Source organism: Dasypus novemcinctus, chromosome 7 (assembly GCF_030445035.2).
Source record: "Dasypus novemcinctus isolate mDasNov1 chromosome 7, mDasNov1.1.hap2, whole genome shotgun sequence".
NCBI classification, from domain to species: domain Eukaryota; kingdom Metazoa; phylum Chordata; class Mammalia; order Cingulata; family Dasypodidae; genus Dasypus; species Dasypus novemcinctus.
In genome coordinates this window covers 139,219,545-139,232,431 of record NC_080679.1, presented here as the reverse complement: position 1 = coordinate 139,232,431, position 12,887 = coordinate 139,219,545, and the positions used below count along the sequence as shown (strand labels likewise).

Below are 12,887 nucleotides of genomic sequence, written 5' to 3'. Positions count from 1 at the left end.
TGTAGCTTTCACCACTATATTCAGACCCTTTCCATCATCCCAACCAGACTTCATGCCCCTTTAGCAATAACTCCCAACTCCCTTCCTTTACAACTCCTCTTCTGAATGAGGCTGTTATGAATAATAGCATAGATGTATTTGGTTGAGACCCTACTTTCATTCCTTTGGTGTGTATACTTAGGAGTGGAATTGCCAACTGCTATGGTAATTCTGTGTTTAACTTTTAGGCATCAGCATTTTAAATTCCTATTCATAGTGTTTAAGGGTTCCATTTTCCACATCTTTTCAACCATTTTTTTCCCTAACAACAGCTTTCAAGAGTGTGTGTAGAAAGTAGTGCCTCATTTTTATCTTTGGTATCTTATTTGTATTTCTCTAATGGCTAATGATGTTGAGCATCTGTTTATGTACTTTTCAGTCATTTGTATGTATTCTAGGCAGATATGTCTATTCAGGCCCTTTTCCCATTTATTGCTGTGGCTCTTTGTGCTTTGGTAGAGTTACAGTAATTCTCCTTGTTCTCCTTGTGTTCTATACATTATGCTATTAGCAGAAATAGGGATTCCAAATATTTTCTTTCTGTTTTTGGTTTTCTTTTTTACTTTATTTGAAAAGTAGTATAGTAGTAATATGTCACTAAGTAGAGATGAGGGTTCATGATTCAGGATTAGGTCCTTTTTCTGGTCCAGTGCTTGCATTTCAGGTTCAAGCCACCTTCTCCCTCTGTGGTCCCCAGGAGCTTGCCTAAGAGGGTCAAGGTTGTGAGAGGAGCTGAAAATGAAAGAGTGGCAGGGCTGCTGGGGAAAAGCAGGGTTGCAGACTTGTCCAATGTCCTGTTGCTGGGGAGAGCTTGGATGTCTTGCTCAGGATGAAGTGCTCCCCCAAAGTGCTCTCACTCATAGAGCTCTTCCCCCCCTGGGAACACTGGACCCTTCTGGCAGAAGGCCTGGCCTTTTGGGAAGTTCTCTATGACCTACATCGCTTCAGGTGGCAATCTGCAGACTAATTTTCAGCCAAAGTGCAAGAAGAGGCATGTGTAGGGAGGTCCCATCTGAATCCAACTCCATCACCTTCAGGAGCACATATTCCAAAGTAGGGCCCACTGGCAGGGCACTGAAGCTCAGAACCACCTGCCATCAATGTAGACCTGTGTGTCCCCACAGCCTTCAGGAGCACCTGTACCTGGGGCTTTATCTACTCAGCCACTCCTCGGCGAGAAGGTAGTCTGCTTTAGTTTGGAAATCTTGGCAATATACATGTTGAATCACCTGCTATGGTGGCTTTGAACAACAAGCAGTAGGAAAATCACCTGGTTGCATTGCGTGCTCTGGCCAAGCAAAATGTGCTTCCGGTTTTTATTTTATTTTATTTTTTCAGAAACTGATCATTATTACTCAAGTCAATGCCAAAGCAACCCATACAACCACTTTTGACGGTCATGATGGCTTCTTATAATGTACCTTGTACACGGAACACAAGGACCTGTAATCCCACTTGACCGTAGTGACTCAAGTGAACAGAAATTATTTCCACTGAAAAGTCTCACAACCAGATGTAAACAGCTTTGTTTTGGGTCCCCCAAACCTGGAGAAAAGAAAAATGTTCATTAATACTGTACCAAAAAGCAGGGTGAGAAGAGAAAAGGCAGGCTTATTTCTAAGAGTCAGATAGGTCCTCAGGGGCCCCTCTCATCCCAGGAAAGAAACACAGAGAAAGAGAGGTAATTGACAAGGAACAGGAAAGTCTCTGAGCCTCTCCTCTCTGGGGGACAGGCCTCTGGGGGTGGGGGTCAGGGTGGGGGGGAGGGGCTGGCTGGCAGGGAGCCAAGGCAGGAGCCCTCAGGCAACCAGTGGAAAAGGCCAGGTTTTCAGTTAAAAAAGATGGAGGTGATATAATTGGAGACAGCATGTCTGTGACCATTGCCATGGGAGAGACCTGCAGGGCAATGCCAGCCCTAGGTAGGCCCATTTGACCAGGCCTTGGAACTTTGGTTGGCAAGGAATCCCCCTCTGAAAAGTGACCTGGCAGCCTGGCCCAACCCAGACTCTTGGCTTGGACCAGGTGAGCTATCTGATGGAGAGAGGTTCTCACATCAGTCACAGATCTGGCTCAGGGGTCCCCTACTGCCCCTTCTGCAAGGGTCCTTGCCCCTCTTCCTGCCTTCAAATCCAGCCCCTGCCCTCCAGGAAGTGTGAGGAAGGAACATTTCTTATCCAACGTGGCACCTAGTGGTGGCATTTGGCTCTGGCTTTCTGCAATGGAGTAGCTTTCTTGTTCATGTTTCTTCTTCTGTCTCTTTTGTTTCCATGATACATAGATTAGAAAACAACAGTACAAGACACAATAGAAGAGGTTCTCTTCAACCCCAGGCTCCACTCAACAGACTCCTTCCACGTCAGTGATCTCTTTTATCACTGTGGGGCCTACTCATGGCATGTGGTGAGTGTGGTGATATTTTGGAACACTGCTCCCCTGCAATGCATTAGTTTCCATGGCACTTGACACATTCCCCAGTCCATTCAGCGGGTTTCAGCAGGATGTATAATGGCCACATCTGTCCTGGAACTATCATGGGGGACAAGTCCAAGTCAAGAAAACGCCCCCACATCGCAACTGTCTTGGCACTCCCTGCTGTAGGCAATGCCTGTGGCCAATGTTTCCAAAGCAAGGAGGTGGGATAGGGGTGGGGCAACTCTGATGTGTGCAGGGGCATGGAGGCCTACATGCCAGGGAGGAGGTGGGTACAGCCACCCCAGCTTGTGGGGCACTGGTGGCTTAGTCCGGGCTTGGCAGGCACCAGAGTGAAGGATAGCAGGAATGAGAGGAATTAATAGAACCGGTTCCTTTAAGTGAGTTCCAAGTCAGTGTCCTTTATCTGTGATTTGCTTGCAAATGTGCATTTCCAAATACTGGCTTGGAGACTCAGATAAGAGGAATGTTCATGGGACCCTATCCTTCTTTAATACATGAGAGGTTTAAAGAGTTCGCTCCAATACCATCTTGTGAATAATGGGATAAAAAAGCTGTAGGTGTTAAATGACTTACATTTCCAGGAGCCACCTGCATTGTCTGAATCTCTTTTGGCTGCCTGTCACAACTTTTCCACAATCAGAGCTGTCCCATATGAGCAGATTCCACTTCAGGTATTCCCAAGTTAGTGTTTTATCCATATCTTTCAATATATTCTTACCTGTCTTGCAGTAATCTTTGTAATACCTTCTGTGCAATCTATGCATAGAGGGTGATTTTCCACCTGTTTGACCTTGGCAGGAAGCCCCGAGCTCTTCTTTGATAAGCTCAACTGAGCAGTCTGTCCTTAACAGGAGCAAGCCCCTTATAATCTGTTGCCTTCATTTCCCTCCACTTGAACCAATTTTCATTATATGTAGAAGTTCGTTATTGTGATGAATTCCAAAAACCGATATCAGAATGTGTTTGCCATCTGATCCGAACCTGGGAAAGACTAAGGTATGAGGAGGGCTTTGATTGGGCCACATCACTAGGACATGGAGGCCCCATCCTGTGGGCAGTGGTGACTGGCAGAGAAAAGGCATGGCAAAGGACAGAGTTAAAGTTGGAGTTTGATGCTGAAGCCTTAGCTGGAATCCCGGGAAGTCAGCTCAGAGAGGAAAGAGAAGCAAGCCTCAGGAAGACAGGACTTGAGGCAGGGGAAGAACACAGAGGAATAGAAACAGCTCCTTCGACGTGCCAGAATCCCCGCGGTGAGCAAGAAGCAGAAGCCCTTCACCTGATTGTTTTCAGCTGACCTTGTGCAGCCAGGCAACGCCTAGAGAACCTCATAGCCTACAGCTGCCCTTGTGGAACAAACAGGTGCTTAGCCCAGAGAGAAGCAAGACCTGGGAAGAGAGGAAGCCAGGAAGCCTGTGCCCTGGCTGATGTTGCCAGTCCTCTTGCTCCAACATGTGGGAGAAGACTTTGTCAAGGGAAGTATCTTAGGCATTACGGCCTGGTATCTGTAACCTCCTACTTGATATCAATACCCCTTGTGGGAACTAGCAGGCTTGTGGAATTGTGCATCAGCACCCCTTTGGCTGACTAGTACAGCACACAACACTGTCATCTTGTTAACCTTCACAATGCTGTGCTCTTTTCCCCTTCCACCATTACCAGACATGTCCCATCACGCAAAACGGAAATCCTTTACTGCCTGTCGCCTGCCCCAAGTCCGTGTGGTCATCGATATTTGTCTCTGTGGAGTTCACCATTTACCCAGCTGCTTTCAGTGCAGTTCTGCAGTGCTTTTCCTTGTGCTTACTTCAGTTCGCACAGCGCTTTCACGGTTCATCCATATTTCAGCTCTTTACAGAACTGCCTTCCTTTTTACAGCTCTAGAGTTCTCTGTTGCCTCTGTATACCATTTAGTTGATTCATTCTTTGATGGACATTTGAGTTGCTTTCACGTTTGACTATTGTGAGTAAAGACACTGACATCATTCTTGGGTAATATTTGGTTTGAATACCTCTTTTGAACATTTGAGTTGCTTCCACGTTTGACTATTGTGAGTAAAGACACTGACATCATTCTTGGGTAATATTTGATTTGAATACCTCTTTTGATCTTTCCGTGTAAAAGTCGGAGTGCAACCGCTAAGTCCTGTGGAAATTCTATGTTTAACTAATTGAGGCATCACCAACTTGGAGTCCACGGTGGCTTCACCGTCGTTTCATCTTTCTCTCTGCAATGTGTGAGGGTTTTGATGACTCTATATCCACTTCAGTGGTTATCCAACATGTTTTAAGGAAGCGGTAGCACTTCCTTTGTTATTTGTATTTCCCTGATGTCTCGGGATGTTTAGCACCTTCTCGGGTGCTTCTTTCTCAGTAGTGTATCTCCTTTGGAAAAGGTCCAGTCACCTGCCCCTATTTTTAATGGCAGCATTTGTCCTTTTATTTGTGACTTTCAGTAGCCTACAGGCTTGCCCTATTAAACTCTTACCACACACCTGATGATCAAGTGTTTTGTCCCTTCTTCAGGAAATTCCCTCTCTCCTTTCTTGATAATGGACTTTCCTGCAGAAAAGCTGTTAGGTCTGCTGAGCCTGTTCTTGTGATCTTAGGGAAAAGTCTTTCCTTCTTGAGCAGGTCTTTTCATCTTGACAGCTGGGGATCATGTGGCTTGTATCTTTCATTCTATAAATGTGGTCATGACCATACTTGATTTTTTCCTTCCAATTGTGGAAAAACATTCCTAGCATAAAAATCATTTTAATCCTTGTGAGTGGGACACATGGTGACATCAATTGAGTTTATTGAAAATATTGGGTAGCTTTGACTGCTCTATTCGGACTCCTTTCATCATCCCACCCAGACCTCATGCCCCTTTAGCAATAACTCCCAGTTTCTTCCCTTTGCAACTCCTCTCCTGAATGATGCTGTCATGAATATTGGCATACAGATAGCTGGTTGAGGACCTGCCTTCAGTCTTTGGTGTGTATACCTAGGGGTGGAATTGCCAGCTCCCATGGTAATTCTGTGTGTAACTTTCTGGCTGCAGCATTTTAATTTCCCCACCTGTAGTGGCCAAGGGGCCCATTTTTCCACACCTTCTCAGCCATTTTCCCCCTGACAGCAGCGTTCAAGCGTGTGGGTAGTAAGTAGCACCTCATCTTTATCTTTGGTATCTTATTTGCATTTCTCTCATGGCTAATGATGGTGGGCATCTGTGTAAGTGCTTTTCAGTCATTTGTATGTGTTCTTGGCAGCTTTGTCTATTCAAGCCCTTTTCCCATTTATGGCTGCGGCTGTTTGTGCTTTCGTGGAGTTACAGTCATTCTCTTCATGGCCTGTACATTACGCTCTTAGCAGAAATAGGGTCTCCAAATACCTTCTCTCCCTCTTCAGTTTTCTTTTTCTACTTTATTGGAAAAGTAGTGTAGAAGTAGAAGTAACTTGTCATTAGGTAGAGATGAGGGTTCACGATTGGGGCTTAGGTCCTTTTTCTGGGCTAGGGCTTTCGTTTCAGAATAGAGCCACCTTCTGGCTCTGTGGCCACCATGAGCTTGCCTAAGAGGGTCCAGGTTGTGGGAGGAGCTGACAGTGAAGGGGTGGCGGGGTGTTGGGGAAGAGCGGGGTTGCAGACTTCTCCATGTCCTCTTGCTGGGCAGAGCATGGATGCCGTGCTCAGGATGGAGTGCTCCCACACAGTGCTTTTCATTGGAGAGCTCTTCCCCTCCTGGCGGAAGGCGTGGCCTTTTGGGAAGTGCTCTAGGCCTTTTCGTGGCTTCAGCTGGCAATCTGCCAATGAGGCCCCGGGAAACTTCTGTCACACTTCGAAAGCCATGATCTTCCAACCAGGTGGACTTTCCCATGCGATGTAGCCCAGTCCCCTTTTCTGTGGCCCTCAGCTGAGGGCATATGATACTGCCTGACATTTTCTAATGTTCACGTTGACTGATGGAAAATGCTCCAGTCTGGCCTGTTCTTCCCCCAGCTGGGTGGCAGGGCTTGTAGGGATTCTGGTTGCTGCTCCTTGGTTTTATGAACACCTCAGAACAAGGTCAAATCTTCTCAGTGCCTCAGGCTCTTAGCAACATGCCCAGAGCCTGGGGCAAGACATCCAGGTTTGCTTATGGGGAATTCCTGGGGTTGCTGGGTAGATTGCCTTTTGCAAGTTGTTAAAGTCCTGATCCAGTCACCTGGACCAGGCCCAGGGAACAGAAGGGGCAGGTGGAGGCCTTTCCAGGCACAGGCCTATGCTCCCTTTTCAGTGTGCCTTTGGGAAATGGCAGCAGCCCTTGGCAGGCAGGGAGGTGTAGCTAGGAGGGTCTTCTGGTCGCCAGCTGCTCCTGACCCAGAAAATGGTGTCCTCACAGTTTCCCTCCTGCAGGTAGATGAAATGGCTCACTTCAGCGCCTGGCATCTCGGTGAAGCTGCCGTGAGAGGGGAATGGGCTGGGGGTCACGTAGACTCTGCATGTAGGAAGTTGTCGGCAGGGTGACAGTGCTCAGTGGACCTTTCCCAGGCCTCTGGGCTGCAGCAGACCCTGCAGAAGCTGGTGAGGAGGCCTTGCCCCCTTAGCTGTCCAGGCTTGGAGGAGATTCCTCCTCAGCAGCACACCCCTGGCTGGGTCAGTCTAGGGCAGGTGGTCCTGCACCATGTTGGTGAGGCCCTCCTGGGCTGCTCCCACCTCTTTGCAGGCAGCAACTCTTCTTCAGCCTCTTCTCACTACTTCCCCTCCGTCTGAGCAGGCCTCCCTTGTTCTAAGGGCTGTTGGCAAGGACAGCCAGCCTGAAGCGGTCACAGCACGTATGGGCTTGGTTGGAGCCCATCAGAAGGCCTGGCACTTGGGGCCGAAGGGCTGAGCAGTGAGGAGCACAGGTCATCCAGCCGCTGACCTGCTGGGAGTTGGTAACCACGGAGTCTGTTGGTGGGCTGAGGGACGGGGGTGACTGCTGTGCCAAAGGGAGAGAGAGGTTTAGTGCCCAGTGGCTGCAGGTGCTGGTGGTGTTGCAGCCTCAGGGAATTATGGGAAGCCACTGTCATGCTGCCCTGCTGCCCTGAGTGCTGAAGGGCTGACTGGGACAGAGCTTCCCCCATTTCTCTGGCAGTATCTGCCCTGAGGCCCAGGTCAGCCCAAGGTGTGCCCCGAGGCCTCCCACCTCACAGGGTAGAGCCTCCACACCTCTCCTCATCCTCATTGTTCTCCTTAGCCCCAGGCTGCTCCAGCCTGTCTGAGGGAGAGGGTTGGAGGTTTGGTGCCCTGAAGAGGCAGGTTCCAGGAACACTGGGACATGGAGGCAGGTGGGCAGCAGTGGTGCCAAGTGAACAGTTGGGAAGGTGGGGCTGCAGCACCGCCCTGGCAGTCACCACCGTGTGGCTCACCCACCGAGGCTGAGGGACTCGGCTGATGGGGAGAGACAGAGCTCCCCTGGTTTCCCTGTCCATGGCCACCTGAGCATGCATAACTTAATGCAAGGCAGGGCCCTCCAGCCTCCCTGCTTTATCAGTCAGATCTCCACCCCTGACACCTCACATTCAGCATCTCTGTGCTTTCTCTCTGGCTGCTTTCCTACCTTCGAATATACTCAGGATTCTGCCGCGTCCACCTGGGTCCAAGCCTCAGCTCTTTTTAGGTTATACCATCCTTTGAGTAGATGGCACACGGTGCCGAGTATTCAAATGTCAGCATTTTCAAAAAATATGATTTTGCCAGCAGGTACTACGTGAAATTAAAACATGAACCACAACATTTTTATTGACAAAAACTCAGATCTAATCATGAGAGCTGAGTGTAATCCTTTGTATGACTGGGCTTATAATGGCAGGAGTGGATACCCCCCATTGCGCCCAAGCAAGCTTCTGAGTCAGTGTTCTTTATCTGCAAATTGCTTGCAAATATGCATCACCTAATGCTGGTTTGTTGCCTCAGAGGGCCAAATGGTCCTTTGTTTTAGTGCTCAATAAGTTTGTATTAATATATATCTTCCACATCTTAGATAAGCTTAGATAAGACAGATTATATGTGAAGACATGAATAGACCCCCCCATCCATAGCCTACATCAGTATGAGTAAAAAGTTCATGTAAATACTTAAAGAGTGTATAGAATTCCTGCAAATTTAATAGTGTTTTACCATATTAGATAAAATTATAATGTGGTTAGTTATCATTTTAATTATTATTAAAAATAGTATGTGTCACCAAACAACCTCTTATCATAAATTAAATAATACCACTGCTGTATGCCACAGCCCCAAATATTGTTAGTTTGTTTGAAGAAATTAATATTCACTTATATTATTATTACTTTTTTAAAAAACTTACTAATATCTTCTTAGGGAAATCAAGTCAGCCCACATTCTCCTATCTGCAGAAAAGTCAACAATGGTCTTTTGCAGTGCCTCCCCAAGGCTGTGTGCATAGCTCAACCATCTGTCCTGGCCTGGTAACAAAAAAACCTGAGAAGAGGCAAAGTGGTTCCACCAAAAAAGTGAACATCATGAGTACCAAACCTTCTGGTGCCTAGACCAGCAGTTCCTGTTGCCTGTTTCCTACCAACAACTCATAAACATCATCCATGAGTGTTCTTCATGCTCACTTCAGTGACTATGACATTGGTTCCCTCCTGGTCTTGAAAGGGATGAGCCCTCAGCAGCATGCTACAAACCCTCTGGGGAATAATACAACAAGAAACCACCCAAGCTATATTCAGTACTTTGCAAAACCAAAGAGGGGGAAATATGTAGTTATGGTTGGAGGTTAAAATACTTCATTGAGAACTGTGGCAAATGGTAGCTGCCACACATCATATTATTCTCATTACAGATCCTGGAACTGCAAACTAGCAGTTTGAGCCTACTTACAGACTTCAGACCTGTGTGCCTCCTTATGTTATTATAGAAGGAACTGTTAATATTACTGTTGGAGAAAAATGGCATTCACTGGGACATGGAGACTGATTGACCACAGGCAGAAAAATAATTTATTGAGAAGCTCTCCCAATGGAGGGGGTCTGAAAAACAGACTTCAGCCCCCCCCCGACCAACATGGTGGGGGTCTGAAGAGAGGCTTCAGTGCAATTCTGGAAGGGGGGGGGGACTTGAATTTATACAGAACTTTCCTAGGAGGGGAATCGATAGTTCATGGGAGGGGGATTGAGGGTCTAAGTGCGGTAGTGGGAAAGGGTTGAGGGAGTTTACGGCTTTTTGGAATGCTGCAGGAGCAGATTTTTTTTTTCATCTGTAGGTATTAAAAGATATGTAAATACTGAAGACTTCCATCTCCCTCTCCCTCTGATATGCAGGTAGAGATAGTAAAGATCTCCATCTACCTCTGATTTGCAGATGGTGAAGATCTCTATCTCCCTTTATTCCTGTCTCTATGAGATTTCTTTAACCTGTGGGAAAGTGCCATGCTATGCCCTCAGACCCAGGGGAGGGGGTTTGCCTTTTCCCAATGCATATCAGGGGAAATTGAGCTACAGCGTGTTAATTATTGCAAATCTCTAACATTCCTAATTCTTTGTTTATATATATATATGTTGTTTATATATATATATATATGGGAAGGATCAGAGGGTGAGGGGATTTGGGGTGTTGGTTCTGTCTGGCTACTTCCTGCTGTCAAGGGGCAGAGAAAAGAAGTTCTCATCCATCCTGTATAGTAGGCTGTGGTTTTAGGTCCCATAGGCATTGACATTGTTGTTCATGTAGCAGAGAGACACCATTTACATATTCCTGGGTTATTGACTGTATGATTTGGTGTATGAATTGGACAAGAAGCTGTAAGAGACAAGGATCAAAAAGAAGCAGCAGGGAAACAGACTTGGCCCAGTGGTTAGGGCGTCTGTCTACCACATGGGAGGTCCACGGTTCAAACCCCGGGCCTCCTTGACTCATGTGAAGCTGGCCCATGTGCAGTGCTGATGCACGCAAGAAGTGCCGCACCATGCAGGGGTGTACCCCGCATAGGGGAGCCCCACGCACAAGGAGTGCACCGGTAAGGAGAGCCGCCCAGCGTGAAAGAAAGTGCAGCCTGTCCAGGAATGGCACCGCCCACACTTCCTGTGCCGCACACAACAACAGAAGTGGACAAAGAAACAAGACGCAGCAAATAGACACAGAGAACAGACAACTGGGGGAGGGGGGTGGAATTAAATAAAGAAAATAAATAAATTTTTTAAAAAAAGCAGCAGCAATACTGTTAATAATGATGTTATAAGGGTAAAAGGGTTGATTTTATGAATGAAGAAAAATAAAAAAGGAATGAGGATAGCCGTGATTGATTTTCATAGTTATTATTTTGGATTTTCTGAATGATTTCTATGTTTTTCTTAGGATTTTAAGATTTTCTTTTACCTGACCAGTTCTGTTAATGTAAAAACAACAAGTTTCATTTATGATTGCACAGGTACTAGTATATCCTGTTGAATCAAGGGCAGGGTGGGTGTTTGTTGTCATCTGTTATCTGTTTGGTATTGGGGCAGGGGAGGCCTGAAAATTACAAAAGTAGAAGGGTATTTTTATGTATACTGTTTGCATTGTAATTTAACTAATGTGTTATTACTGGTAATAAGGATGATGATCTTTTGATAGCTCATCAGCCTACTTTTGTTATGCCTCCTGCACACTTAATCAACCCTTGACTAAATGCTTTAGAGGAAACTATTATCTCCCTGGATGGGAGGAGGTCATGGTCATTTGATCCTAAAGGCTGTTGCAAGCTCTAGACCCTCCAGCTTGTAAAATTCTTCTTTAGTCTATTCTGAATCGTTCCTTTAATATATCATGTGTCAATTTAGTAACATTTATCTGGAATTTCAAGGGGAAATAAACTATGTCTTTATGAAAAACAAAAAAAGGAAAGCAATGAAAAGCACAAAGCAGTAAACATCCTTTAAAACACCAAAAACTGAAAACCAGAAACTTCCATTGCTAGAGTCACAGTAGTTCTATAGTAAAATACCAGTAAGTCCACTCTAACGTATAATTTATTCCTCCACCCTGGGTTGATTATGTCCACTCCAACTCTCAGTGAAGAGGGGGCTTTGACCCCACATGGTTGGGGGGTGTCATTCTCCTGCTTGCAGGTATAGATACTCTCACTTCCCTGGTGTGGTGGGTGACCATCTTCATCTTCCTCTTAGCTCACCTGAGTAAGTCCAATGAACTGGAGAGTAGGTTTTGTAACTCTGCTGAGGCTCAGGACCCAGCTGGCACATGGGCAGTCCAGAGATTCAAGACTCCTGAGTATACACAAACCCCAGTGCCAAACACAACTTCAGTCAAAGTGACAGAAGAGGTATGTGTAGAAAGTCACATCTGAGTCCAACTCCATCACACTCAGGAGCACAAATTCCAAAGTAGGACCCACTGGCAGGGCACTGAAATCTGGAGTCATCAGATATGAACATAGACTGTGTGTCTCCTTAGCACTCAGGAGTACCAGTACCTGTGGTTGTACCTACTCAGCTGGTCCTTGGCAAGAAGGTGTAGTAGCAGAGAAGTCAGGTGTATGCAGTATCAAAGGCCAGGACATGAGAACTCTGGGAAGCAAGGTGGTTTATTTCAACCAGCTGGACTTGGCAGACTCCTGTGCTAATAAAAACTGAATGCCTAGTAGAATTTTTGGGTTCCTTTTATACAGAAGAAATAAGAGTGGGGGTCTAATGGTGGTTGTATGCAAAAGGACTTTTTGTTAGTTTCTTCAAGTGTTTTACATGAGTATTAGATAGGTTATTTCTTCCAGGTAAGCTTGATTTAACTCATATCCCCCACATTCAGGTAGGCTTGCCACATTTGGCTTGCATCCTTTCTGAATATCCAAAGCTTATAGAATTTATACTTCTCAATTGGTTTTCTAGACATATTTGGATATGAAATAAGTTTGAATCTATGCACAGGCAATATTATTTCCCTCTTTTGATGCCTGCTTAAGGTTATTAAGCTTTGGCATCACTATTGTCAGAGTCTCTCTGGACTGACTGGTATGTATATACTGCCATGAGATGGGCAGCTGTCTGCCTGTTTACTATATCATTTATTAGGGTGCACATTCTGTTTATGATGAAAGGGAGGAGGCAAGGAAGTATGGTGCATCCTCCTATGATGAAGGCAATTATTCCCAGTAGAAACTTGAAATTATTTACTATTGGCTTCCAGCTTCCAATGGGATTACTTAAATTCCACCCATTCCAGCTCTGGACTGGAACATCAACAATTTTTACCATTTTGCTTGTAATTTCTTCAATAACCTTTCCAGTGCTGTCTAGTTCAATGTAGCAGTTAGAGAGATTGAATTTTCCACAAACTCCCCCTTTAGCTGCCAGGAGATAGTCTAGGGTGCGGCGGCTTGCTCAGTCGGTGGCGGTAGGGGTGCTCTGCCCCACGTTGGGCGCCAACTGCGACGGTTTGCTCGGTCGGTAGAGGT

General features: G+C 46.1%; 1 long non-coding RNA gene across 1 annotated transcript in view; it reads left to right on the top strand.

Annotated features, from left to right (window-relative positions):
- Positions 1-2,321: 2,321 nt before the first annotated feature.
- Positions 2,322-12,887, top strand: part of LOC131279250 (uncharacterized) — a 51,430-nt gene continuing 40,864 nt past the window's right edge. Inside the window, exon 1 of the long non-coding RNA XR_009186656.1 lies at positions 2,322-2,439. This is a non-coding gene — a long non-coding RNA (uncharacterized lncRNA). The remainder of the gene's footprint in view (positions 2,440-12,887) is intronic.